This window comes from Schistocerca serialis, chromosome 1 (genome assembly GCF_023864345.2).
Source record: "Schistocerca serialis cubense isolate TAMUIC-IGC-003099 chromosome 1, iqSchSeri2.2, whole genome shotgun sequence".
Taxonomy (NCBI): domain Eukaryota; kingdom Metazoa; phylum Arthropoda; class Insecta; order Orthoptera; family Acrididae; genus Schistocerca; species Schistocerca serialis.
The window spans coordinates 240878386-240904829 of NC_064638.1; the positions used below are offsets into that span (position 1 = coordinate 240878386).

At 44.6% G+C, this 26444-nt stretch overlaps 1 protein-coding gene across 1 annotated transcript in view; it reads right to left on the reverse strand.

Annotated features, from left to right (window-relative positions):
* Positions 1–15504: 15504 nt before the first annotated feature.
* The window catches only part of LOC126463248 (inter-alpha-trypsin inhibitor heavy chain H4-like), a 170187-nt gene continuing 159247 nt past the window's right edge, over positions 15505–26444 (reverse strand). Inside the window, exons 15-16 of the mRNA XM_050096144.1 lie at positions 21628–21740; positions 15505–15528 (exon numbers count right to left, since the gene is read on the reverse strand). The gene's annotated coding sequence lies outside the window, so the exon portion shown is untranslated. The remainder of the gene's footprint in view (positions 15529–21627; positions 21741–26444) is intronic.

The following is a 26444-nucleotide window of genomic DNA, read 5'->3' on the forward strand; positions in this document are numbered from 1 at the left end:
CTTTTATTATCTGACTTGCACTGTAAACGACATTTTGCTGTGGGCCGAAAGGCATTTGATTAACTGGCTTTGCACAAGAAGCTTTCCCTTTAATGTTTAGTATATATTATATCCTTGTGCTAAGCTTTATTGTAAGTTTTTTGATGTAAACCTATGGGTGGTCTGCTTAATGTTTTGAAGAAATTTATTTAGAAACTGTTTTAATTAGTTTAATTGACTGTTTTTTAAGTATTATTTAATTTAAAATTTTTAAAAAGGCTGATATTGTTAAGGTCTTATTTCTTGAATTTGTTTGTTATTATTATTATTGTAATTCAACAGCTGCCTCTTTCACCATTTTGAACGAATTCATCCTTGTAATGGCACATTAAATTCAAGTTTACCTAACTGTTTTTCAAATGGGACCTGTTGTTATCTTCCCTCCCACCCAAAAAGGTATAAAAGTAAATGTTCTTGTCCAAGAATAAATGATGACAGCTAAAGCGGCCTAGTCCTTTCATGTATGTGATTTCCCTGATTCTGGTAATTCCGGATTTCAGCGAAAGTGTTGCCAGTGCAGGATTTTGTGCACGAACATGCCTCTCGATTACGTTCTGAGTGGCCACATCGTTAGCTCGAATTGTCCAGAATCTTCTTCAAACCAATAGTGAACGATTATGGCTCGATGACTTGTCGCATTGTCATCCGTAAAAATTCCACTGTTGTTTAGGGAATGAAGTTCAGATGGTCTCCAAGTAGCCAGAGATGACCATATCCAGTCACTGATCGGTTCAGTCGGACCAGAGGACCCGGTCTACTCCAAGTAAACGAAGCCCAGACCATTATGAAACCACCACCAGCTTACACAGTGCCTTGCTGGCATCATCGATCTATCGCTTCAGAGGGTCTGCGCCACACTGGAAACCTCCCATTTGCTCTTACAAACTGAAATCGGGACTCATCTGACGAGACCACAGATTTCCAGTCGCCTATGCTATAACGGATATGGTCACGAGCCCAGGAAAGGCGCTACAGGCGATGTTGTATTAGCAAAGATACTCGCGTCAGTTGTCTGCTGCCTTAAGCTCATTAACGCCAAATTTCGCGGCACTGTGCTAACGCATACGTTCGTCGTACGTGCCACATTGCTTTCTGAAGGTATGTCACGCAGTTACTTGTCTGTTATCATTGTCAGCTCCACGCAAACGCCGCTGCACTCGGTCGTTGAGTGAAGGCTGCCGGCCAGTGTGTTGTCCATGGTGAGAGGCAATGCCTTAAATTTGCTGTTCTCGGCACTCTCTTGACACCGTGGATCCCCAAACATTGAATTCCTTAACGATTTCCGAAACAGAATATTCCATGCATCTAGCTCCAACTGCCATTGCCCGTTCAGAGTATGTTAATTGCCATCGTGGGGCCATAATCGCGGCGTAAACCCTTTCACATGAATCAACTGAGTGCCAATGACAGCTCTGCCAATGCGTTGTCCTTTAATGACTTGTGTACGCGAAACTATTACCACCTGCATATGTTCATATCGCTATCCCATGACTTTCGTCACCTCAGTGCAATACTACAGTGTGCTACATGTAGGGTCCTAAATTTCTAGATTCGATTATCGTAAGTTCTATATTGGTCGATCACAGAGAATTATGGCAGCTTACGTGACGCAAATGCGGGTAACTGCTGATAACTTATTTCTGACTCTTAGTTTGTTGCGCATGCATAGACTGGAGGTCACTGCTGCATAACACAGTCTCATATCAGCCATCTAGGAAAAAAGCGTGAAAACTAAACCTGCCGGAAGACTCTGACGACAATAAACATGCTGTACAACATTGACTCTTGATATTAAATGAACAAACTGTGGCTGTCCCACCAACTCTCTTAATCACTTATTTTACTTCAGTGTTTCAATGTCTTCTAAATTAATAGCTCATAAGTTTTAGCGTACACGCATCTGTACTACTGTCCTGCGTTTCTTCTTGCGTAAAGGCTTCTAGGGACCATGTTCCATTTTCAGTTCCTTATCCTATTTTGTTCTGTCCTCCGCTTCGATTATTCCTTTATTATTTCACTGTGTTTCTTTTCCGGTCTTCAGACTACTTTTTGACATTTCTTTTTCGTCCAGCCTTGGAATCCTTCCAGTTTTAAAGCTTATTCCTTAAGTCTCTCTTTCCAATACTACTTCTAACCTCTTGAATCCATATAGTTGTTAATGTCCCTTCCCTGATGCACCTGAAGACTTGTTTGATGAGTCTATTGCAGTCGGTCATCATTTGGATCGATTCACTCGTAGTTCGATTGAAACGTATATTTTAATTGTTCTCAAGTGAGATTGACGTCCTGCCTTCTCTTTACATTTATGCGCTGTTCAGTTTTAACGTTATTTATTGTACCAAGCTTTCACTGTATGGGATAATTTTAACTGCGCAAGTTGTCACCAGTTCGCTTCGGCTGTTGTATCTTCGACAACACTGTTCACCAACATATTATCTTAGTCGGCGATAGTCGTTGTCTCATAATGGAATTGTAAGGAGAAGACAGATTAACAGGATATATTACTGTAAAACAACAGCGATTTCTTTTTCATTAATATTTATAGCAGAAAAGTTTAAAAACTAACTTCCAGGCTATAAATAAAACAAATGTTCAGAAGCAGGGGACCAAGATTTGGTGCGGTTACAAACCAAAATCTGTCTCCTTTTTTTTTAACAAAAATGGCTAAAAATCATTCCAGAATTAGCAAGGATTGCATTTATGAAATTAACAGAAAGTGACAGCTTTTTACTGGTAAGAAAATGACTCACCAAAAGTACATTACATGAAACGGTGTGTAATCAACGAATGCGATGTGAGCGGTTTTAGACTCGTTGCAATAAAGAACAAAGTGTACTCTGTAGAGAGAATTAATATTTTATTATCAGTAAAAACGATTGTGAACTACACGTGACAATGAGAGTATTTAATTTTTACGCAGTGTTGCCAAGTACAGTGTACAGTTGTGGAGCATGCTGCATTGTTTGAACTCGTCACAATCGTCATACGTGTGTCTGGCTTTCGACAGTTGTATAGCTTTCTCTTGCGTTCCTTACTGCAGCAGCGGAGCTACTGTAGATTTGCTGTCACCTTCCATGTGAGCGGTTGTCTTCTTTCGCCAGGCCGCTATACCATAGACTGGTCATGGAACTGCAGTGGTGTGAGGACAACATACGCCGAGGAAACTGGAGAAAAAGGAAATACTGTTTCAGACACATCTTAGAGATACATATCTACAAACGGCTCAGGCTACAGCTTGCAATACTGAAAATCTAAGACAGATAACACTCTTTCCGTGGCCTGTGGCAAGGGCGCCCATATGATAGTTTATTGGAGGGGCGGGAGCAAGACCTGTGGCAATGGAGTATTTTTAATTTTTTGGAAGACAAATCTAATTTGCAAGTAGGCACAAAAAGTTCCATTTCCGACCATGTTAAAAACCTGCGTAATACCGACTTTTCAGCCATTTTCTTGGCAGAAAACACCTGTCTACACGGTATTTTTTTCTGTTCCTCGAGAGCTAGGAGGGGGGGGGGGGGGAGGCTACGGGAGAAATCTTTGCCCTGGGTGTGGGCGCCCTTGCCTGTTGGTCTTACCATTTTTCACTTCAGATCACACAAACTACTTTTAAGAAATCAAAAACCCTCAAACGTAAAATAATTTCTTCTTTGTTATTTGTTTCATTTTGACAGAGAGAATATATCATGGGGCTGTAACAAAGAAGGAATAATATAAATTGACAGCGTTACCAGTGCCCATGGACAGAACAGTTCCGAAATTTGTGTGATTTACAAAGGCTGGAGTTAGATATCTAGCGGGCTGAAGTTTCCACCTACCAGTACACACAAATAGTAGCGGTTCTGGCTGTGTCTGCTCCCACTGTGTCAACACTTCTGCTGTGCAAAGCATAATGACTACCGAGCGAGGTGGCGCAGTGGTTAGCACACTGGACTCGCATTCGGGAGGACGACGGTTCAATCCCGTCTCCGGCCATCCTGGTTTAGGTTTTCCATGATTTCCCTAAATCGTTTCAGGCAAATGCCGGGATGGTTCCTTTGAAAGGGCACGGCCGATTTCCTTCCCAATCCTTCCCTAACCCGAGCTTGCGCTCCGTCTCTAATGACCTCGTTGTCGACGGGACGTTAAACACTAACCACCACCACCACCAAATGACTGCGACTTTTCATCGAGCGGTTGCAGTAGGACATTCATGCAACGTGTAGTAACGTGCGGATTGCTATGTGAGAAGAAGAGTTGAAAGAGGGGCATATGGAGACACTATAGTGATCTACACCAACAGTGAATTTCAGGATTTTTACTTGCTTAGCCGAGAGCGCTAATGCGCTGCTTCCTAGACTCGGGTAGGCGCGCCGGCCCGGATCGAACCCACCCGTCAGATTAACGACTATGGCCGGTGTGTCAGCCAGCCTGGATGTGGTTTTTAGGAGGTTTTCCACATCCTTTTTGGTGAATACCGGGCTGGTCCCCACGTCCCGCCTCAGTTATACGACTCACAGACATTTGAAACACATCCGCACCTTTCAATGATTTACTCTGGACGCAGACAGATGGGGTACTCTGATTCCGTCCCTGGGGGTACAGGGTGGCGGCCACCCCTTCACATTAACATGCCAATTCCGATTTAACCTCGCCAACCCCAGGCAAAATGCGGGACAAAGGCGCAAGCGATAGAATAGACTTGAAACTTCATACTTGTTACAAGAAGTTAATTTCGGACAAAACGGTCAAAACAAGCTGTTACCCGACATAGAAAATACAAAATACGAAATTTTGTAAATGTCCATTGCCGAGCATGCTATTTTGCTATTCCACGAAAATATATAGCTTTCAGTGAGTTCGATAGTTTCCGAGGTAGAGCCGTAATTCTGAGGCTGTTTCCCCGTCGGTAATATTTCACTACTTTCAAAATAAATTAACTTCACTCTATCTCAGATTAAGATCAAGAACAGATTCAGACATACTTAGAGGCGCTATAAAGACCTGTACCAGTCGTTATTTGCTGACTTTTTACATGATTTTAGCTTCTCTAACACCAACGAGGGTCGAGTGCCTTGGCGGCGCATTTCAAACAGTAACCGTGAGGGCGTTGCAGCTTTGAAACTTAAGGACCTGCTGTCAAATTACACTCCTGGAAACTGAAATAAGAACACCGTGAATTCATTCTCCCAGGAAGGGGAAACTTTATTGACACATTCCTGGGGTCAGATACATCACATGATCACACTGACAGAACCACAGGCACATAGACACAGGCAACAGAGCATGCACAATGTCGGCACTAGTACAGTGTATATCCACCTTTCGCAGCAATGCAGGCTGCTATTCTCCCATGGAGACGATCATAGAGATGCTGGATGTAGTCCTGTGGAACGGCTTGCCATGCCATTTCCATCTGGCGCCTCAGTTGGACCAGCGTTCGTGCTGGACGTGCAGACCGCGGGAGACGACGCTTCATTCAGTCCCAAACATGCTCAATGGGGGACAGATCCGGAGATCTTGCTGTCCAGGGTAGTTGACTTACACCTTCTAGAGCACGTTGGGTGGCACGGGATACATGCGGACGTGCATTGTCCTGTTGGAACAGCAAGTTCCCTTGCCGGTCTAGGAATGGTAGAACGATGGGTTCGATGACGGTTTGGATGTACCGTGCACTATTCAGTGTCCCCTCGACGATCACCAGTGGTGTACGGCCAGTGTAGGAGATCGCTCCCCACACCATGATGCCGGGTGTTGGCCCTGTGTGCCTCGGTCGTATGCAGTCCTGATTGTGGCGCTCACCTGCACGGCGCCAAACACGCATACGACCATCATTGGCACCAAGGCAGAAGCGACTCTCATCGCTGAAGACGACACGTCTCCATTCGTCCCTCCATTCACGCCTGTCGCGACACCACTGGAGGCGGACTGCACGATGTTGGGGCGTGAGCGGAAGACGGCCTAACGGTGTGCGGGACCGTAGCCCAGCTTCATGGAGACGGTTGCGAATGGTCCTCGCCGATACCCCAGGAGCAACAGTGTCCCTAATTTGCTGGGAAGTGGCGGTGCGGTCCCCTACGGCACTGCGTAGGATCCTACGGTCTTGGCGTGCATCCGTGCGTCGCTGCGGTCCGGTCCCAGGTCGACGGGCACGTGCACCTTCCGCCGACCACTGGCGACAACATCGATGTACTGTGGAGACCTCACGCCCCACGTGTTGAGCAATTCGGCGGTACGTCCACCCGGCCTCCCGCATGCCCACTATACGCCCTCGCTCAAAGTCCGTCAACTGCACATACGGTTCACGTCCACGCTGTCGCGGCATGCTACCAGTGTTAAAGACTGCGATGGAGCTCCGTATGCCACGGCAAACTGGCTGCCACTGACGGCGGCGGTGCACAAATGCTGCGCAGCTAGCGCCATTCGACGGCCAACACCGCGGTTCCTGGTGTGTCCGCTGTGCCGTGCGTGTGATCATTGCTTGTACAGCCCTCTCGCAGTGTCCGGAGCAAGTATGGTGGGTCTGACACACCGGTGTCAATGTGTTCTTTTTTTCCATTTCCAGGAGTGTATATCAGACTCTTGTATCTTAGATGAGTGTTAAGGATCTCTGAGAAAGCGAGCACCTAGTTATCAGGTCTTTAATGAGCTGCAGGTAAGACGCAGGTGTATAACACATATGCCAAAATACAATTTGCCTTTGAAGGGGACATTTTAATATTTTTGATTTATGTATTATAATACACAATTTAATTAACACATTCGTATAACTGAAACATAAAGGCACTATTAAACGTAAAATCTGTATTATAGTTCATTATGAGGAATCTTCAACAAATTACCACTGCAACTTTTATAAACAAACGCTCTGTTAAATAGAATATGTAAAAGTGACATATTTTTTGGAGGTGTGTACCAGTATTGTTAACTATAATGAACATGCACAAAAATAACTACGGAGTCAGTGACCTGCCATGAGATGAGTCTGGCATGTCTGCCTGTGCAGTGTCAAGTTGTCGAAATTATGATATCAGTATTTTTCACTGCCGATTAATACCATTCGATGAGGTTGCGATCATTAATCTGAACGCATGGGGCATTTCTTTGGGCGACGATGAGAGCGCTTGTCATGATGTAAACGCGGCACCGGAGCTAAAATAGCGCCGATTACACTAATTCCGGTAAAACTGTAACAGCCTGTAATTCATTCACCTCAAAGCAATTACGTTAGTTCTGTATCGCAAAATGTTTTTGCCCACTAAATCATTTTTTCATTCATATTTTACACTGATATTTTATAATACACAGTTGAACACTGCTAAAATTTCACACATAGAAAATATCAGCAAAAATAAACTCTCTAAGAGAACTGATATTTGACTACCTGAATTGTAAAACTACTGTGTATTTCATTTAAAACATGTAAATAGATACTATAATTGTTAGTTGAAACTGTTGGTTGCTGTTAAATAGATGTATTTGATTAATGTTGTAACATGTAATTGTTAAGCATGAATGAGGTACGAAACTACTATTTAAATGTACACACGTCATGGTGATTCCTGGTTAATGATAGCCGTTGCTGCCGTGACCAGCTCGTGACAGGTATCGTAATCATCGTGGAAATGCCTTGGTATTCTCTCATACCAAACACTGCTTTTGTTTCAAAATCGTGTTTATGTTTTAAAGTTCCCCGATAGTTAACTTCGGTTCTTTAATTGTCAGTGGGGACGAATTTAATTTAATGAGGCCATTTGTGAACATTTCGACAACATATGAAAGACCAAATCCGATTGTCGCAAATAAATTGCGTGCTGAAAAGTAATGCCTCCGAATTTCTTCAGCGCAAAAGTCTTAAAGCTTTGATAAATAAAACTAACGTTATTAAGAGTCTACATCTTTATTCTACACGTCTAAATATTTACTTTTGAAAATAAGTCACCGTTGTGACGAACGCATTTCTCCCAACCAGTCTGTTGATAACGTCACTGCTGAATGTTTAATTTTGTTGACGGAGACACAACCTCATCTCTGCCTCAGTCACTGTCAAAGTGAAGTCTTCGAACATATTCTTTATGTTTTGGAAATACATGAAAATCCGTTGGAGCAAGGCGAGACGGTATAAACGATAATCGAAGACAGTGAACTCTCAAGGCGTCGGGTTGTCGTAGATATTGTAGCGCTCGAGTGTTATCTGGACCGGACGGAGTGGCCGAGCGGTTCTAGGCGCTACAGTCTGGAGCCGCGTGACCGCAACGGTCGCAGGTTCCAAATCCTGCCTCGGGCATGGATGTGTGTGATGTCCTTAGGTTAGTTATGTTTAAGTAGTTCTAAGTTCTAGGGGACTGATGACCACAGATGTTAAGTCCCATAGTGCTCAGAGCCATTTGAACCATTTTTTTGTGATCTGGCACTGTCCTGCTCCACGCATGGACGAATTCTTTGAGTAAGAAACTCGATTACAGCAAGCCGTTTCTTGTGCACCAACACATTTATGTTTCGTACCAGCACGATACACGCTACAGTTAGGAGATCTCAAGCGGCGGAGGGCTGCCAACGTGTTCACACGAAGAAGATACATGTAGAATGTTAATAACGTTTGTTTCATTTAAAAAGCTTTAAGAATGTTGAGATAAGAAATCCGGAGGCATTATTTTTCAGCACGACCTAGTATATTGAGTCGTTTACATTAAATATCCGAACCGGTATGTTATACTGGGACGAAATGTTGAGCTTAAATCAGACTGATACATTGTATTCCAATGTGCTGCCTTTGGAAAGGACGTTCAACAATTAACTACTGTTTTGTTGCTTAGATAAGACAATATTAATGGCAATGCCATGCCTTTCGTTTCAGTATAATCATTTAGAATCTTATCTGGCAGTTGATAAAATAATACTGTTGGAAGTTTCACGAGAGAGAGAGAGAGTCCTGTTTATTTTCTTGTTTCCACCCGTGATTACTGTCGTGTTCATTTCCTCCAGTATCGTGTAGCTGTATCCAACTTGTAACAGCACCGAAGTGTACCTGGAGTACACATGCATGCATGTCCGAAGGAACAATACACGTACTGCAATATCGTATTTACCCGCCGATACCAGGCACCGACTGTCAGTTAAAATGGCCTAACCTTTATGGCAATTGCAAACTGTGTGTACAAGGTGTGACGTAGGACCGACGAGATAAGGAAATTTAGGTCTGGCCGTGAGTAGTGCTGCCGGCACGGTAGCTCAGCGTGTTCGGTCAGAGGGTGAGCTACCTTCTATAATAAAAAAAAAGAGTGAACGGATCAACAAAGAACCTGAACGGGTGTCATCGGACGACGGCACCGAACAAATTCAACGAGCAATATAGAAAAAAATGAGATAAAAAAAAAGTGCGTGGACAGCCAAAGCCGTTAGGGCGAGCGCTCGCGTAACATGGAAAATTCGGGTTCGAGTCCCGCTTGGGGCACAAATTTTCATTACTGTCCTTCCGTTCTACAATTGAGGGTTTTTTTCATTAGCAACATCCATGCTCTCTGATAAAATGGTGATGTGGGTAGAGACTGTGGTTTAGGAGGGTCGCCTATTGAGAATGAGAGGTATCAGAGCTGTGGTTGTCATTTCCTTGAGATCTGTTAAGACAATCCTGTATGCTGACGTGAAAGTGCGATAAGTGCTCTCCAGGTGGGCGCCATGAATTCTGGAGGGCGACTTCAAGGTTGCGCACGTGGCAGCTTAAAATCAAAATGGTTCAAATGGCTCTGGACACTATGGGACTTGACATCTGAGGTCATCAGTACCCTAGAACTTAGAACTACTTAAACCTAACTAGCCTAAGGACATCACACACATCCATGCCTGAGGTAGGATTCGAACCTGCGACCATAGCGGTCGCGCGGTTCCAGACTGAAGGGCCTAGAACCGCTCGGCCACACCGGCCGGCCCGTGGCAGCTTACGAGGCGATGTTGGCACATGATGAAATCATGACTGGGACTTCCTTTTCGACACTGTGACAATGGATGAGGCATGGATGACGTTTATAACTCCTGAAACGAGGAAACGTTAGCTCTGTGGAAGCACACAGATTCGCCACCACCAAACGAGACACTGTTGAAGAAATGAAGATTGCATGTCATAGAAAAGTGTTGGCATGATCTTTATACATAGTGTTTCTCAAAGGACAGTACGATGACAGGTACGAGCTACTAAGGGGTTTTGAAGAAGAATCTCTTAGAAACATTTCGAGAAAAATGTTCTGAAAGTGCTGTTTCACTAAGACAATGCACCAGCGTATCGGGCGCTCGTGATGCAGTAATTTCTTCATGAAAACGACTTAGAGATGGTTTCTCATGCTACTTACTCAAGTGACCTGGCTCCTAGCTATTTTGTGACTTATTACAACGCTGACACATAACCCGCGGTCGCGCATTCTCCAGCCGTGTTGTTGTCATAGTACCAACTTCCCAGTGGTAAAAATATACTCCGAAAGAACCATAGTGTCGATTTTGTGAAGGTATGTGCATTTGCCGGGAGATTACTTCGGGAAATGACACAAGTTTCAAATGTTTTGTGTGACTAGTTTGTGAAGAGAAAGTCAGAGGACTTAGAACTTGAACTCTCCTTCTATGGGGAATCTAACACAGCAGACACTCGCTTAATCACTTTCATATTTGAGATAATAGCCAGTCAGATGGTAAGCATGACACTGTTTCCCATTTTACATAAATTAAGCTTAAAGTTTTGCCGGCCGCTGTGGCCGAGCGGTTCTAGGCGCTTCAGTCTGGAACCGCGCAACCACTACGGTCGCAGGTTCGAATCCTGCCTCGGGCATGGATGTGTGTGATGTCCTTAGGTTAGTTAGGTTTAAGTAGTTCTAAGTTCTAGGGGACTGCCGGCCGTAGTGGCCGTGCGGGTCTAGGCGCTACAGTCTGGAACCGGGTGACCGCTACGGTAGCAGGTTCGAATCCGGCCTCGGGCATGGATGAGTGTGATGTCCTTAGGTTAGTTAGGTTTAATTAGTTCTAAGTTCTAGGCGACTGATGACCACAGAAGTTAAGTCCCATAGTGCTCAGAGCCATTTGAACCATTTTTCTAGGGGACTGATGACCTCAGATGTAAAGTCCCATTGTGCTCAGACCCATTTGAATTTTGCAACGACACGAAGGGACTCGAAATTCAATACAACTACGTATTGTACGTTTACCCCAAGACATATTCGAAACAATGTCCATGTAGACGAAGACAGTGACGTGCTCGATATCTTTGTGCTCTCGGCATGTTGCAAGCTACGTTCATCTCTTTCTGCACAACGGAGCACAACGAAGTCAATTAAACAAAGGTGTTTCTTGCCAGAATCAACCGAGGAGTGCAGAGAGGTGTACAAAGCAACATCAGTCGATATGGAGGCGATTGCGATACGCCAAAAACATGTGCTGGCCCACGATGTAATGCGTACCATAAATGACATTGTGCGTCGTAATTCGGAAATAAAGCAGTTTCAGACAAAACTTTACTTAATATTTTACTCTTATTTCGATCCATACATCAGACCTACTACGTTTGTACAGTTACTTTTGAATCATACTGTAGACAAGTTCTGTTCCAATGTCGTCAGTTGCACATTACTACGATGTTATCTTACGCAACTTTACATTATTAATAAATGTTATCTAAAATCGTTTGTTATCATACGACCGAACCAAACGACGTAGGGTGCTCAGAGAATACTCTCATACTCTGACAAATTTTGTTTGAATTAAGATTAACAACAAGCTTGCTCACGTATAATTAATGTTCTTGCGAACTTATTTTACGTTCCTTCAACTAATTTTAAGTTAAAGAGTAGTATGTCTTTGTAATATGTTTGTCTACCAAGTTCACAGCATTTCTGTAAAATTTTCGTGCATGCCAGAATGAATTTTCACTCTGTAGCAGTGTTTGCGCTGATTTGAAACTTATTAGCAGATTAGCACGTGTGCCGGACCAGGACTCGAACTTCCGAACTTTGCCTGTGCTATCAAAGCGTAATCCAGAGTTCAAGAGCTACAGAAGTAAAGCTGTAGGGGTAGCTCGTGAATCGTGTTGTGGTTGTCAGACGTTCGAGTCCCAGCCCGGTACACGGTTTTAATCAGCCAGAAGGTTTCTGGTTATCGTGTACGCTTTAAAGCTCAACCCTTTCGAACAGGACAGTACGCTTATCCTCATCAACCGAATGTTGTACTGTTAGGTGAGCAGCTTCCACTGCTAAGCCCAATGTGTGTCGTGACTTTTTACTGTGTATCATAGTCCTATGGCGTGCGTTGTTAAATTTTGTATTCCCAAGACGCCTAAACAGGTTTCTAATACTACCTCGAGACAGTGTACATGAGTCAGCATCTGCAGTTGTCCTTGCCGGTGATTCTAGTGGTGCTAGAAATCTCCATTAGTGCTTCTCTTATTCTTCCCACGTTGTGAAAGCATGAGTAAGGACACACAAGTGATTTGTCCAGTTTTCGCTGTACACGTGGCCTCAGTAGGGAGAGGTATTAAAATTTTATTTCCAAATGATGAAGGGAGCAATTATTCCTTGCGATGTGTACGAAACTAATAAGAGTCGACTGTACGTTTTGTTTCAGTGGCTTCAAACATTTTCCTTTCATTGCTAGGTTAATCAATATACAATATAAACTATAAAAGTGTACAATGTACGTGACGCTACAACTCCGAAACGATTCTCGGTGCCATCAAAGAGTCAAATGGTGTGTTAGCCGTTTAAACCCCCCCCCCCCCCTTCCCTCTCCATCCATGAATGAAGTCCTGTTTTTACCTGAAGGGCGGGCTTATGAAAATGTAAGAGCCGAAAGTTTCGCTCTCCAGAACATTCGAGAGTATTGAGAACATTCGAGAGAATTAGAGAACATTCTGCTACATTCCAGAATCGCTGCGGTAGTATTAGTCTTTAAAGTTAGTCGTAAGAAAGCTGAATTTTGTTAAAATTCAGTAAAGGCGCGATTGGGCGATGAATTTTGGGGCCGCTGGCAGTGTGTGGTAAGTCGGCCGCCACTAGGCCAGCCGGAGTAAACAGGGCCCGGAGATGCGACGGCGTATTGCACTTACGATTTGTTTGGAGCGAAGAAACAGCAAGGCAGGGAACTGCAGCGTTGCTTGAAGTTATTGCGATGTATGAGGCGAAGCAGTAGGCCAGAGCCGGGAGTGACGATGTGTAAATTGCTGACGTATGGGAATTTACCCCTGTCATAGTTTGTCTCTCTCTGACACTACGTCAGAAGCGAAGGGAAAAGCAGTATAAATAGTCAGGCACTTTTAGCTTGAGGGGTGTGTCAAGTCAGTCGAGAGTCAGGTCGGACCTGTGCTGGTCTACACTTATAGGGGCCAGCTTGGCAGCGATTTTATAAATACTCTGTGTAAACGTGTACTTTGTTTCTAAGTACTTGTTCGGGTTGTATTCCGTCCCTGGGGACACAACACCAGGGCGGGACGGAACGGCAGCCGGGTACTTGGGGATTGCACGGTCTGCCTGAAGGTGGGCGGTGACAGTGGTCTGCAGCGGGTCCAGGACACGGCCACGTTCGCTTCCCACCTGGTGTACCGGGGTCCAGGCGCCGCGTACGCTGCGGGGAAGGGGGGGGGGAGGCGGAGAAGGGGGGTCGGCAGCGCTGCAGCTGCGCCAGAGGCGGCGGTGGGTGTTGCCATCCAGCAAGCACCACTAGCAGCAAGTTGTGGCACAGCATCCAGGAGAGTGTGGATTCGAGTCCGGTCTTGTCCTGGGACCAGCAGTGGCCGAGAGCCATGGGTGACCAGTGCAACCACCTTCGTTCCATGATCGGACAGAGCAGACCAAACGGGGCGGAAGGCGGCGGGGACCAGGGACTGTAACAGTCTCCGGAAACGCGAGCAGTTACGCGGCGCAAGATGCGACACTTCGATGGGCGGCGACCGGGCAGGGCGCAGCCGACTACCTGCTGAGCGGCCTTGATGACCGAGCAGTGGCGTTGGCATACCAGGAGCTGCTGAGCCAGCCGGACTCTCGGGACAACGCTGCGGGCTGCACGCCGGCACTATGCTGCACCCATCATAGTACTGTAAATTATGTTTCTAAAGCAATGCTACCGAATTCCGCTGTATGATTCTGCTCTGCCCCTTGACGCTATTGAACTTGCTTGGCCTCCTGACGAGATACGGCGCGGTGGGTGCTGGCTTCAGCTCTACCATCTGGAGTCCCGGGTTCGACCATCGACACCCCACAACAGAATGTTCTGGAATGTTTCGCAATGATCCGGGATGTTCTAGAATATTCGGAAATAGTCTGGAACATTCGAGAAAATTCCAAAATGTTCGGGAACATCCCGTAACGTCCCAGATCATTGTGGAACTTTCTCAAATGTTGTGGAATGCTCTTGAACTTTGTGGACCACTAGAAGCCTTTTTGGTATGTTCTGGAATTGGTCACTGGTGGGGCTAATCATTGGTAGGCGTCTAGAAAGCAAGACCTATCGTGGTTTCAAACATCAGTTTTTTATCAGAGATGAAGGGAGGAACGGAAAAAGTAGTGCAGTGAGTGCATAAAAACAAACAGTGAAGTGTCATTAGTTAAAAGTGATACAGTGACTGAATATAAACCGAAAGCAAAGTGTGAAAAAAGTATAGAATATGTTTAGTGTATTGGTTACTAAAAAGTTGCTTTGATTAATATTTTAGACAATGTCCAAACGTAAAACAGGCTGAGATCTTGACAGTTCTGAAGCAAAAGGGGCGAAAACAAAAAGAACACCGAAAAACGAAACAGACGACGAGCGCGAACACGTTTAAGTTCCCAACGAAGAAGAATCAGCACCATGAGAAACAGAGAAATCGAAGAACAGCGAAATGAACGGACTGAAGGATCAAGAATTGTGACGCAATCTTATAATAAAAGACTGTGAACTCAAGCCAGCCATGAAAATATCACCCTGCGAGAAGTGCGGACGAGGACAAGTAAACAGTACAATCTAACAAATGAAGCATCCCACCGCGACCTGACGAAAGAATATAACAAACGCAAGCACTTAGTGATCGGAAAAATAGATAACATCAGGCATTTTTGAAACGCCAAAAATTCAGTAGAGAAACACCAGGATTCTGTTGCATGAGTGGAAAAATTCGATTACTAACTTCTTGAGCGATGCTGGGTACCCCAGCTAGTTGTTTTATAAATCCAGGAACATGGTTTCTAATAGTGGTCAAATTAGTGAAATAAAATTTTATGATATGTCACTTCCGATCTTATACGGATGTCAAGTTATACATCTAGTAATACAGTTAAATAGATCCCAACAGTTTATCAGTGTTACGGGTTCACCCGACCTTAAACCGGCCCTGAACACAATAGGTGTACAAAGCCAGTCTCACCTTCCCGCGACGACGCACATCCAACCGGAGAGGAAGATGTGCAGCTTCTCCTTGAAGTCGCGCAGAACACAGGCGGCCAGGTGTCGGCAAATGCCAGACCCGCCGGGGGGCGTGGTGCAGTTCTGGAAGCTGCCCTCCGTCTGGAACACACAGCCCAGGCTGCAGTCAGTCAGCCGCCACGTCTTGCACGAGTGTGTATCTGAGCAATTCTAGTATGGTGGTCAATTTGGGCTATTTTAGCATGATATAGAGACGGAAATGGTAAGCATTGGAAGAAATGCCGATGTAGACACAATTTGAAACACATATACAGGGTGTAAAAGGTACAAGTGCAAATGTCTCTGTTGATGACTGGGAATGGCGTACTGAACATTACATCAGTATTTTCGTAATTTGCAGACTAATAACTACTGATATTACAAGTCCTATATTTTTAGGTTCAGTAGTGCCTCCAAGAAAATGTGGCAAGAGCTAGCCATTAATGCTTCCCCCCCCCCCCCCCCCCCCCGAATCCCCAGGCAGCAGGTCAGGTGTTGCAGTGCGGATGCATAGACGCGGAACGGCTAGTTAATACTGGCAGGCATACGCCACTTAGTGGTGCTGTAACGACCATGCGGAAAACATCACGTCATAAACTTTTTGAGGTGTTTGTGGGAAGACTGTTAGGTGCAGAGGAAAAACGAACAACGCACTGATGTGTGCACGTATCAATGTGTCACGTATAAAAATATCTACAGTTGTACCCGTCACACCCTGAATGAGAGTTTCACTTTGCAGCGGAGTGTGCGCTGACGAGGTACTGGCAGAATTGAAGCTGTGAGGATGGGTCGTGAGTCGTGCTTGGGTAGCTCAGATGGTAGAACACTTGCCCGCGAAAGGCAAAGGTCCTGAGTTCGAGTGTTGGTCAGGCACAGAGTTTTAATCTGCCAGGAAGTTCTGTTACACCATGTATACAAACAGTGGATGCGTCAGTGCTTAGGGTTGTAGTGATCTGTGGCAGTTACAATGGCCACCTCACTGGATTAATATAGTCATCATATGATCATGTTATCATGCCTTAAAAGATAATCACTGCTGGCCATTAAAATTGCAACATCATTAAGACAGGGTTGAACAAACATAAAACTGGCATGCAGTGTAATAGATACTTGCATATCCCAATGGTTAGCATCTCAATGAAAACTCACAAAGTAGGTTGCAATAAAGGTGGAAAAGATTCCGGTCAACACGCTCCTGATGTTTTTCCTTTCAAACATATTCTTGTTCACTAGCAGAACTGTGGTCACTGGCGATTGCAAAATCATCGTCTACATCTTCATCTATATCACTCACATCTTATTCTATCCGCTGCCTAACAATTTTATCGAATTTAGGAGCGTTAAAATTGACAAGCTCCTGCGAACACATTTTGTAGTGCGCTGCACAAAACAGGTTCGTAGACCATGAAGCGCGTTCTAAGAAACATCAACACGTGTCAACAATAATCGAAGGAAACAGCAATGCAACCGACGGTAAAACATTGTTGGGCTTGTGATTTAAAGAAGGTAGGGATGACACAGCAGCATTCCCTCAAAACTCTATGCGCGGAAGCGCCGTCCTACGTGACGTGGGCTTTAACCTTGCGCAGTGAGTTAGAAAATTCTCCCGCGGTCTGAAAGACCACGCCTCGTGTGTTAAAGGTTAAAAACGCGAAGATTGACCAGTACTGCAGGAGCGACAGCACTGCCCTGGTCATTGCTGGCTGCTAGCGCCACACAGCAGCGCAAATCAGTTGGTGGTGGAGTATTTGTTAGCCTTGGTTTTTAGTGCGTCTGTGAGTATGTATCAATAAAACGAATGTCGCAGTAGACTAATTGCCGGGCGCTCTATCCAATGGGCACGTAAAATTCTTCTGTAAGAGAAACGTTCTTTGTAATGGGAAATAAACCAGCGCTTTCCGTCCACACTGGTTGTGCTAATGAAAGACGTGATCAGCAGAATTTGTTTGGGCTGAAACCAGCTACTTAAAAAGAAACACTAGCTGCTTCCATAACACTAAGTTCAACAGATGTGGTGTCACCGCCAGACATCACACTTGCTAGGTGGTAGCCTTTAAATCGGCCGCGGTCCGTCAGTATACGTCGAACCCGCGTGTCGCCACTATCAGTGATTGCAGACAGAGCGCCGCCACACGGCAGGTCTAGTCTAGAGAGACTCCCTAGCACTCGCCTAGTTGTACAGCCGACTTTGCTAGCGAGGGTTCACTGTCTACATACGCTCTCATTTGCAGAGACGACAGTTTAGCATAGCCTTCAGCTACGTCATTTGCTACGACCTAGCAAGGCGCCATATTCGGTTACTGAATGTATTCTGAACAGATAATATTGTGACTCATTTACCGTCAAGAGCGACGTTCCTCATTAATGGATTAAAGTTAAGTATCAGACTAATTATGTCCGCTTTCTGAACTCTCATTCCTTGTCATGTTCCACACCTCACGTCAGTATAGTTCTTCCCTTCTCACGCCAGCCTGAGTGAGCTAAAACGCATGCATTTCGGCTTCCATTCTTTGGCTAAGACAACAACAGAGATGCCGACCAGACAGCATAATTGTATGAGGCATTCAATAACAGTTGGAATACTTTTTTTCTCGGCCAATATCTGTTTAAAAAATGCGGAATCAGTTGTGAGACATCGTGTAACAAGCCCCTTTAGCCCCTTTAGTTTCATGAAGTTCCGATAGGTGTGACGCTGCTTCTGTAATGGAGATGCGTCCAAAGCAGAGAGCTGTCATGTAGTTTCTTTTGACAGTAAACGAAAGCACCGCAGATATTCGTAAGTAGAATGTCTCAGAGACCTGGCAATGAATAAAATCACGGTGAGTCGTTGAGTGAGACAATTGGCATCATCGCAACAAGGTCGCGCAAACCTGTGCGATCTCCTGCCTGCTGGCCGGGCTCCCACACAACTGACTTCTGCAGTGTTGGGATGTGTGGACACTCTCATTCGAGGCGATCGACGGATCACAATCAATCGCCTCACTACGCAGTTCGGCATCTCTGTCGGTAGTACTGATATACTCGTACACCATTTGCGTTATTCATACATGTGTGCCCGCTGAATTCCTCTCCATCTAACATAAGACCACAAAGAGCAATGAAGGACCTCCTGTGCGGAATTGTTTGTGTCTTATAACGCTGATGGTGACAATTTTTGTCGAACATAGTTACAGACGATGAAACATGAGTTCGTCACTTCGAACCGGAAATAAAACGGCAATCCATGTAGTGGCGGAAATCCACCTCTCCTCCGAAGAAAAAGTTCCAAGACGCACCCTCCCCCGGTAAAGTCATGGCGACGTCCTTCTGGAACTCTGAATGGGTTACTCTGCTCGATGTCCCCCCTCATGGTTCTTTGTGCTACTATCAGGAAATTGAAGAAACGACTTCAGCGTGTTCGTGTCCACAAATATACAAACGAACTTGTCCTTCTCCATGACAACGCAAAGCCTCACAGAATTCTGCGCACTCGAGAGGTGGTCACAAAACTATATTGGACTCTTCTTTCTCGCTCACACTACAGCGCGGATCTCGCAGCTTCCGACCTCCATCTGTCTTGCTCTATGGCGCAATGACGGTCAAAGTTGGCGGGAAGCAGTACGTGGATAACTGGGAGATTATTGATGCAGCAAGATGATGGCTCGGACGTCGACTGGTAGAGTGGTACCATGCCTGCATACAGGCCCTTCTTGTAAGTTGTCGTAAGGTCGTCGCATTGAAAGGAGATTTTGTTGAAAAATGGGTTTGTATATCTAAGAGGGTGGCAAATAATGTGGTATATTGGAAACCTGAATAAAGCAAAACTGCTTTTAGAAAAATGTGTTGTATTACTTATTGAACTCCTTCGTATGTGCCCCTCTGGGTACTATCGTTTACCGGAAACTTCGTTTCGATGTCTTGAACCCTTTGCGAAATAAAAATGATGCTGTATAACAGGTGCTTTCAGTGAGCACACTGTGGGGACAAAAGTACAGTAGACGAAACGCAGCATAACTGGTCAACTTATGATTCACGTACTTATGAGAGGGGACACTATATGGAACACTGTGGACAGGTCCCATAAATCACTGTGCCACTAGTGCCTATTTAAGCCTTCCATGAGGTTGGCAACGAAGCGTCCACTGAATGATATTGAAACACGTCGTGGTATTGCACACAGAAGGTGCACTATTATAGCGTCGAGTGCTAAAAAAACTGGCACTTTTGGCTCTCTCTACGACAGCCACGGTGTGTGCCGTGGCAGTGTACTACACGGAAAGAAGGAAACTGTTACTACGGGTGATAAAACGAGTGAGCGAAAGGGAAAAGAAGGAAAAAATTAGGAAATTTGTGGTAAGCACTATGGCCTCAAATTGCTGAGGTCATCGGTCCCTAGGCTTACTCACTATTTAATCTAACCCAAAGTAACTTACGCCAAGGACAACAAACACACCCATGCCCTAGGGAGGACTCGAACCTCCGACGGGGGGAGCCGCGCGAACGGTGAAAGACGCCTCAGATCGCACGGCTACCCCGTGCGGCAGGAAAAGAATGGAAGCTGCACGTCTCTTCGATGAAAACTTCTTCTAGAAAACGAATATTCATTTGCGAAATTATTTGAGGATGGGCGAAGAGATTTTCAATTTCTACTGGATATTGTGCAATAAAAATTAACGAAACTGGTCGTCGTGCTGATAAAAAGTTTTAATCTAGTAGAAGTTGGCTCTTACTCTCTCACTGTCATATTTTTGGCACGTAAACATCCTTTCCAGAACCATTTCTCTTTCAGACTTTAACAGAAAATTTTTCTCGGCAGCTCTGGACCTCAGAGGTTTTCTTTTCTTTTCAACTTCATCCATTGCTGATTGTAGCCTACACACTTTTAAAGCAATGCAGACTTCGTTTAGCGCTTACTACAGTTGTGACAAAGTTAATTTTTTGTATAAAAATATACGGCTTCAGTTAATGCTGTTCAATTAAAACTTCCACTTGATCTTTGCACTAGGTTGCCATAATCTTCTTCCTCTTCCTTTGAAATTAGTTTGTCAGTGAATCCGCAAGCTGTGAAGGCACAGTTGCTGACTGTCTTTCCTCTCCATTCTACTAGAAAGGAAACATATCAGGCAAAGCTTGCATTGGTGTATCATCGCATGTAAGTTCAAACTCATATGTACAAGGTGATTTAGGTGCCCCTCAGTGTGGGTTTAGTGCAACCCGTAGTGCGTTCAAAGAAATACACATGGAATGTTTGTATCTCCCGCTCGCTGCTGACAGACAGTTGATCCTAAAGAGAAAATGAACAAGAACTTTTTATAGGAACTTTAATGTAGTTAAATTTTGTACAGAGATACGTTCTCACTAGAGGCCACTGTTTTCAAATTAATCAAGAAAAACATACATAAATGACTTCCAAACGCGTTTTTCTTGAATGTCTCGAAAACCGTTGCCTCTACCGAAAACGTGTCCCAGTACAAAGTTTAACTAAATTAAATTTACTACAAAAAAGACCTGTCTTTTTTCTGTAGGACTAACAGTCTGCACGTAGCAAGCGAGAAAATGTGATAATTTGGCACGTGGTTTCTGAAGGCGTCGTGGGTTGCATAAAACGCGTGGGTAGGGGCACATGAACCATCTTGTCCTGTATATCTGCTTTCAATTCCGTACAACGGGCGCAAACAGGCTGGGATTAGCAAGTTTAAACTGCCTATGCAACTGTATATCCTCTGTCGTCAGCTAAGAGGAACATGTTTATATGCACATAGTTTTCTCAGTACATGCTGTTACGCATGTCCATTCTCTGTGTAGCAGCCGTAAATTTATGTATGTGCCATCAACATTGGAATGTTGCCCGTTTTAGTCACAAAATACTCTCTATTCACGTAAATCCCAAAAGAAAGGAAAGGTCACCAGCGGCATTTGGAAGGATTAAAAGGAACCCGCCATTCATCAACATCAATGAACATTTCACCAAGTACAGCTATCGTTGTCTTCACAAAATTGTTTGTACACTAACATGCCACAGCACTATCAGAGAACACCGAAACGATTGAATCAGTAAGTAGTGCAGCAGGAGTATTGGTATGGAGACGATCACAGGTTTCATCCTTTGAAAACTCGTCGTCGTATTCACAATTGGGCACTTTTATTCACTGCAGAGGGATTATGCATCAACATCAGCGTTGGCAGTCTTGCTAAGACAGCACGCTGTAAGCGAGGACTTACCTGGCTGAGAGCGAGCTGGAAGTGTTGGTCGGTGCCGTTAATATTCAGTGTGACCTGAGGTCCGTTCCGCAATGGGCCCAGCCACGATATATCAGCCAGAGTAGGGAGTGCCTCTGGAAAACAAAGACCACAAAGCGAATTCAACTAGTCAGCTCTCTAGCTACACACATAATATATATAATGTCATGCATATCTCAATGTTATTCCATTTCCTATACATGACGTCGTTTCAGTGTTGCTGAGTGACAAGAAATGAATTTTTTCTTTTACTGTTGCTTCGACCACTCGCATCATAGACGTAGGGGATGAGCTTTCAGCGACATAACCATCCTGCTCTTAAGCCAAACGCATTAAAAATACATGGTGTTTCAAAAAGATTCACTGCCTTGCACAAGACTGTCTCTTCAAATTAATAAAGATAGAAACTCGAGGTAAATTTTAAATTACACAGCGAAAACTAACAGTTTACCTGATTGCCAGTAGGGATCTCCCTGTGTTGACTACCTCCCTCACTTCTTCATTACAGAATTACGAGAGCACGACGAAAATATCATTTCTCCACAATAGGGAGCAAAACCTCACTGTCACCTGTATACAAGAGCAATAATTCGAGAGGCTCGCTGGGTAGGGGCATGACTTTCAAGTACCACCACATTGGGACATTGCGTGGCCATAATCTATCCCAGTTATCCACGTATCGTGTCTGGCGACTGCTGACATTGTTGACAGGCGAATGCTAGATTGAAAGTGGACTGAAAGTATTCGCCGGTTGCACCATTGGGCTACAAGATGGCCTGACCTCGAGATATGCCACTTTTTTTGGGGGGGGGGGTTGTGAAAGACCCCGATGGTATGCCTACCGTTGTAATTTTGAGGAAGTGCATCACAGCATAACAACAGCAATGATTACATTAACGCCAGACCTGCGAAGAAAAGTGTGGGAGTTTACATCCGATTGGATGTTTGTTGTACATCTGGTGGAGGACGCATTGAATACACTCTAAAGACAAAGAAGAAGCGTTTAACAAAAACGAATTATACCACTGGAACGGAAATGAGTATATGTGTAGATGTGATCCACATTAAAGACAAACGACTACAATTTCAGGAAAATTAGGTAACCTGTTCAAGAGTAAAGGCGTCAAAAATTGACCAAGTCAATAAAGTGTTGGCCCACCTCTGAAACTTTTGCAAGCGGTTATTCGACTTGGCATTCATTAATAGAGCCGTTGGATATCCTTTTGAGGGATATCGTGCCAAATTCCGTCTGCAGGTATCCAGTAATCTGCTAGGAGTGAGATGTCCGTTCCTTTTAGCTACCAGGACTACTTATCGATGCTCGTCGGTATGATGTTCCGTCTGCAATCTGTGGCATGCTTTCGCATTGCATTTCCACCTTCAGCGACCTGTTTTAATAGCCAGATGACACTTCTGGACGCACACATTACTGTGATCACAGTAGCGACACTTGGGCGGACCGCGAACCGTTCAACTGCTCGTCCACGATCTGAAACACTCAAACTCTTGCAGACATGTTGCCGCACCACACGGAATGTCACACTAATCGGTTCCACAACAACCATCATCGCACACCGAACTGCATGAACTGTCGTGTGGATATAGAGCTTTCGTGCACAGGCGTCGTTGCAGTTAACACGTCCCCCCCCCCCCCCCCCCGCTCTACATTTCCTTTCACTACTAATGGTCGGGCGTGCCAATTGTCGGCTGTTCTGTAGCAATTGATCGTAGTACTTTAGCAAGTGTCAGTTGTTCCTTGGTAGTGGTCAAGCAATGTGGGTAAGGTAACGAGACATTAAAGATAGCAGACGAGATTTGTTATTCGAGCGACGAGATAACTGACGATGGCCGAAACAGACTTGCATTAGCTGGAAAACGATTTCTCACAGAGATAAATTTGCTAACGTAGAATATAAATTTAAGTATCAGGAAGTTTTTTCTGAAGGTATTTGTAGAGAGAGTAGCTTTGTACGGAAGAGAAATGTGGACAATAAGTAGTTCAAACAAGAAGAGAATGGAAGATCTGCAAATATGGTACAACAGGAGAACGTTGAAAATCGGGATAGTTTGTGCAAAGTATGTAGAAGCATGTATAAAGACAATTTCGATGACACAGAACAAAATCTATTGAAAGACTGGTGAAGAAATAAGCCATATCAGGCGAGAAGAAAAGCCAACAGTCGGAATGTCTTGTGACTAGCGAACAGGACAGACACGCTCTCTCGATAGATAGGGTGGACAGAGACTGTCAGAGCTGATTCTCGAATGTGTGAAAGAGAGCCAGTGCAGGACTTCCTTAATTCCGTGCCGGCCGCGGTGGCCGGGCGGTTCTAGGCGCTCCAGTCCGTAGCCGCGCTGCTGCTACGGTCGCAGGTTCGAATCCTGCCTCGGGCATGGGTGTGTGTGATGCCCTTAGGTTAGTTAGGTTTAAGTAGTTCTAAGTTCTAGGGGACTGATGACCACAGCAGTTGAGTCCCATAGTGCTCAGAGCCATTTGAACCATAATTCCGTGGACAGTCGTGAAAATGTGTCCGACGCATTATTGTAAACGGTTGACAAACAGTGAGTGAAGAAGGATCGGTAACCTGTAAGCCCGAAACGTAAGGCCTAACACGGAGTTGCATTCGGAAGAACTGTAGTTCCCTTAACAGATATCGGTTCTAAACGATTTCTAAGATAACCATGAAAGGTACGTGGCAGTGTTAGGTGGCAAAACATAAAGCGAAGACGTTCATTAAATCAGCATCCGGCTCACTTCGTCACACTGACCATTAGATATTGTTTATGTATTGATGGGAACTGCGAAAGGGAGCAATATATTTGCTTCGAAACTCTGAAACCACTTGAATCTTTATCATTGCTGAATCTGTCATTAAAATAACTATTGACTTTGCCATTCAGAAGTGATTTACTGACGTGTTTCGGGTTCTGTTCATAATCAGAAATATCAAATATAAGAACAGTATATGGACTCCTGTGTATGATCCCTCATTATCGGAACTAAACAATTTTTCACTTACCATAAATCTTACTCCTACGTCGTCCAAAAATTTCCAACTGCATTTCCGTCACCGAAACAGCTCAGAACACCTTTAAGACATCGATCTTGTGGAAGTCAGCTACCGATATCGAGAGGACGTCACTTGCCAGATCTTCGAAAAGTGAGTAACCACAAAAAGACTTCCCAGTGGCAATGAGTCCACACATAGTACATTAGATTCTTAAGAATAAAATGTAACCTTTAATCGACGTGACTATCAGAACAGCAGCTCAAGTTACTTTCTAAATGATGAGCTAAAAACCACCTGTTACGAGGGGTATTCGAAAAGTAAGGAACGATCGGTCGCGAAATGGAAACCACAGTGAAAATCTTCTGAAGCGTTGAACAGATGTGCTGGGCAGTGTCTATTATACCTGTAGATCGCGCCATTTCGCTCTTCACAGTTCTGAGCGCACAATGAGCGCGTAAAGATGTCTAGAAAACAGTGACTGCCGCCAAGTATGGGTACTTTCCGTGAGAATTTGCTGGGTTTTATGCAACCCCACATAACCTAACTGTCATAGATTTTCTTTTTCATGACATTTCTCGCCCACACACTGCAGGGGCAAAGAAGACTTCCTTGCAGGGTTTTCGTGTTTGATCACCCACCACATATCTCGGACTTGGCTCCCTCTGATTTTCATCTCTCCAGTGGATCGCTGGTACTGAAGACGTTTTGGCACAGGCAAGGAGTTGCAGTCCAGTGTAGAAAATTGTCGCAAAGCACAGGAGGCAGCCCTAAGACAAGGGTATGGAAAAGTTGCAACAAAGCTACGACAGATGTCCGAGTTGGGGCGGCGACTATGTGGAGAAGTAACTGGAAGGTGTAGGTAACTGTTTCCAAACAAAACAGTTTTGATTTTCCCTGCGGTTTCCATTTCGCGACCGATCGTTCCTTACCATCCGAATACCCCTCGTATATTTAAAAACTCCTGACGACAGAAGCAGTTTGTAGTTTACTATATCTTAGTATTCTTAATATGCAGGGTGTCCTACAACTGTGACAAACTTCGAGGGATTTCGGAGCGTGACTTGAGGAACAAATCGGGGATAGGAACTCGTCTACAAACGTCATCCAACGACACTACAGAGCGTCGAAGTCATAGACGTCGTCGTCTGCCACTTCACCACCCATTCGACAGCAAGCGTGACTTTGTACGCTGACGAACCATACGCGGAAAATCTCGTAGCATTGTTTGTTAGTCACTGATTGCAACTGGTGCCACGATCGCCAGTGGAGAAGATGGAAATAGCAGGAGCGTGTCCTATGAATGCGATGCTCTGTTGCCTCGGTGAATGACGGTTTCGGGCGCGGGTGTCAACCCTTTCATTCCCAACTGAAGCCATTATCAAGGTGAGCACGAAATAAGCGAAGTTTAGGAATTCTGGTACCTTGGAAGTAAAATCGCACATAAAATAACACACAGCAGATGAGGCTTCCTTTACTTTACGTCTGTGGTCACAAAATTTTTTTGTCATGAGACTACCGGTTTCGGTCTATAATGACGATCTTCAGATCTGTTCTATGAAAACATGTCCTAATGTACTGCAGCCATAGTGGCATCGTCAAATGTTAAACACAAAATCAGCCGCCGACAAGATGACTCTTGCATATGCTGCCGTTTATATATATTTAACGGTGCTGGTGCTAATTTTGTGTTTACCATTTGACGATGCCACTATGGCTGCAGTACGTTAGGACATGTTTTTGTAGAACAGATCTGAAGATGGTCATTATAGACCGAACTGCCGACCGGTG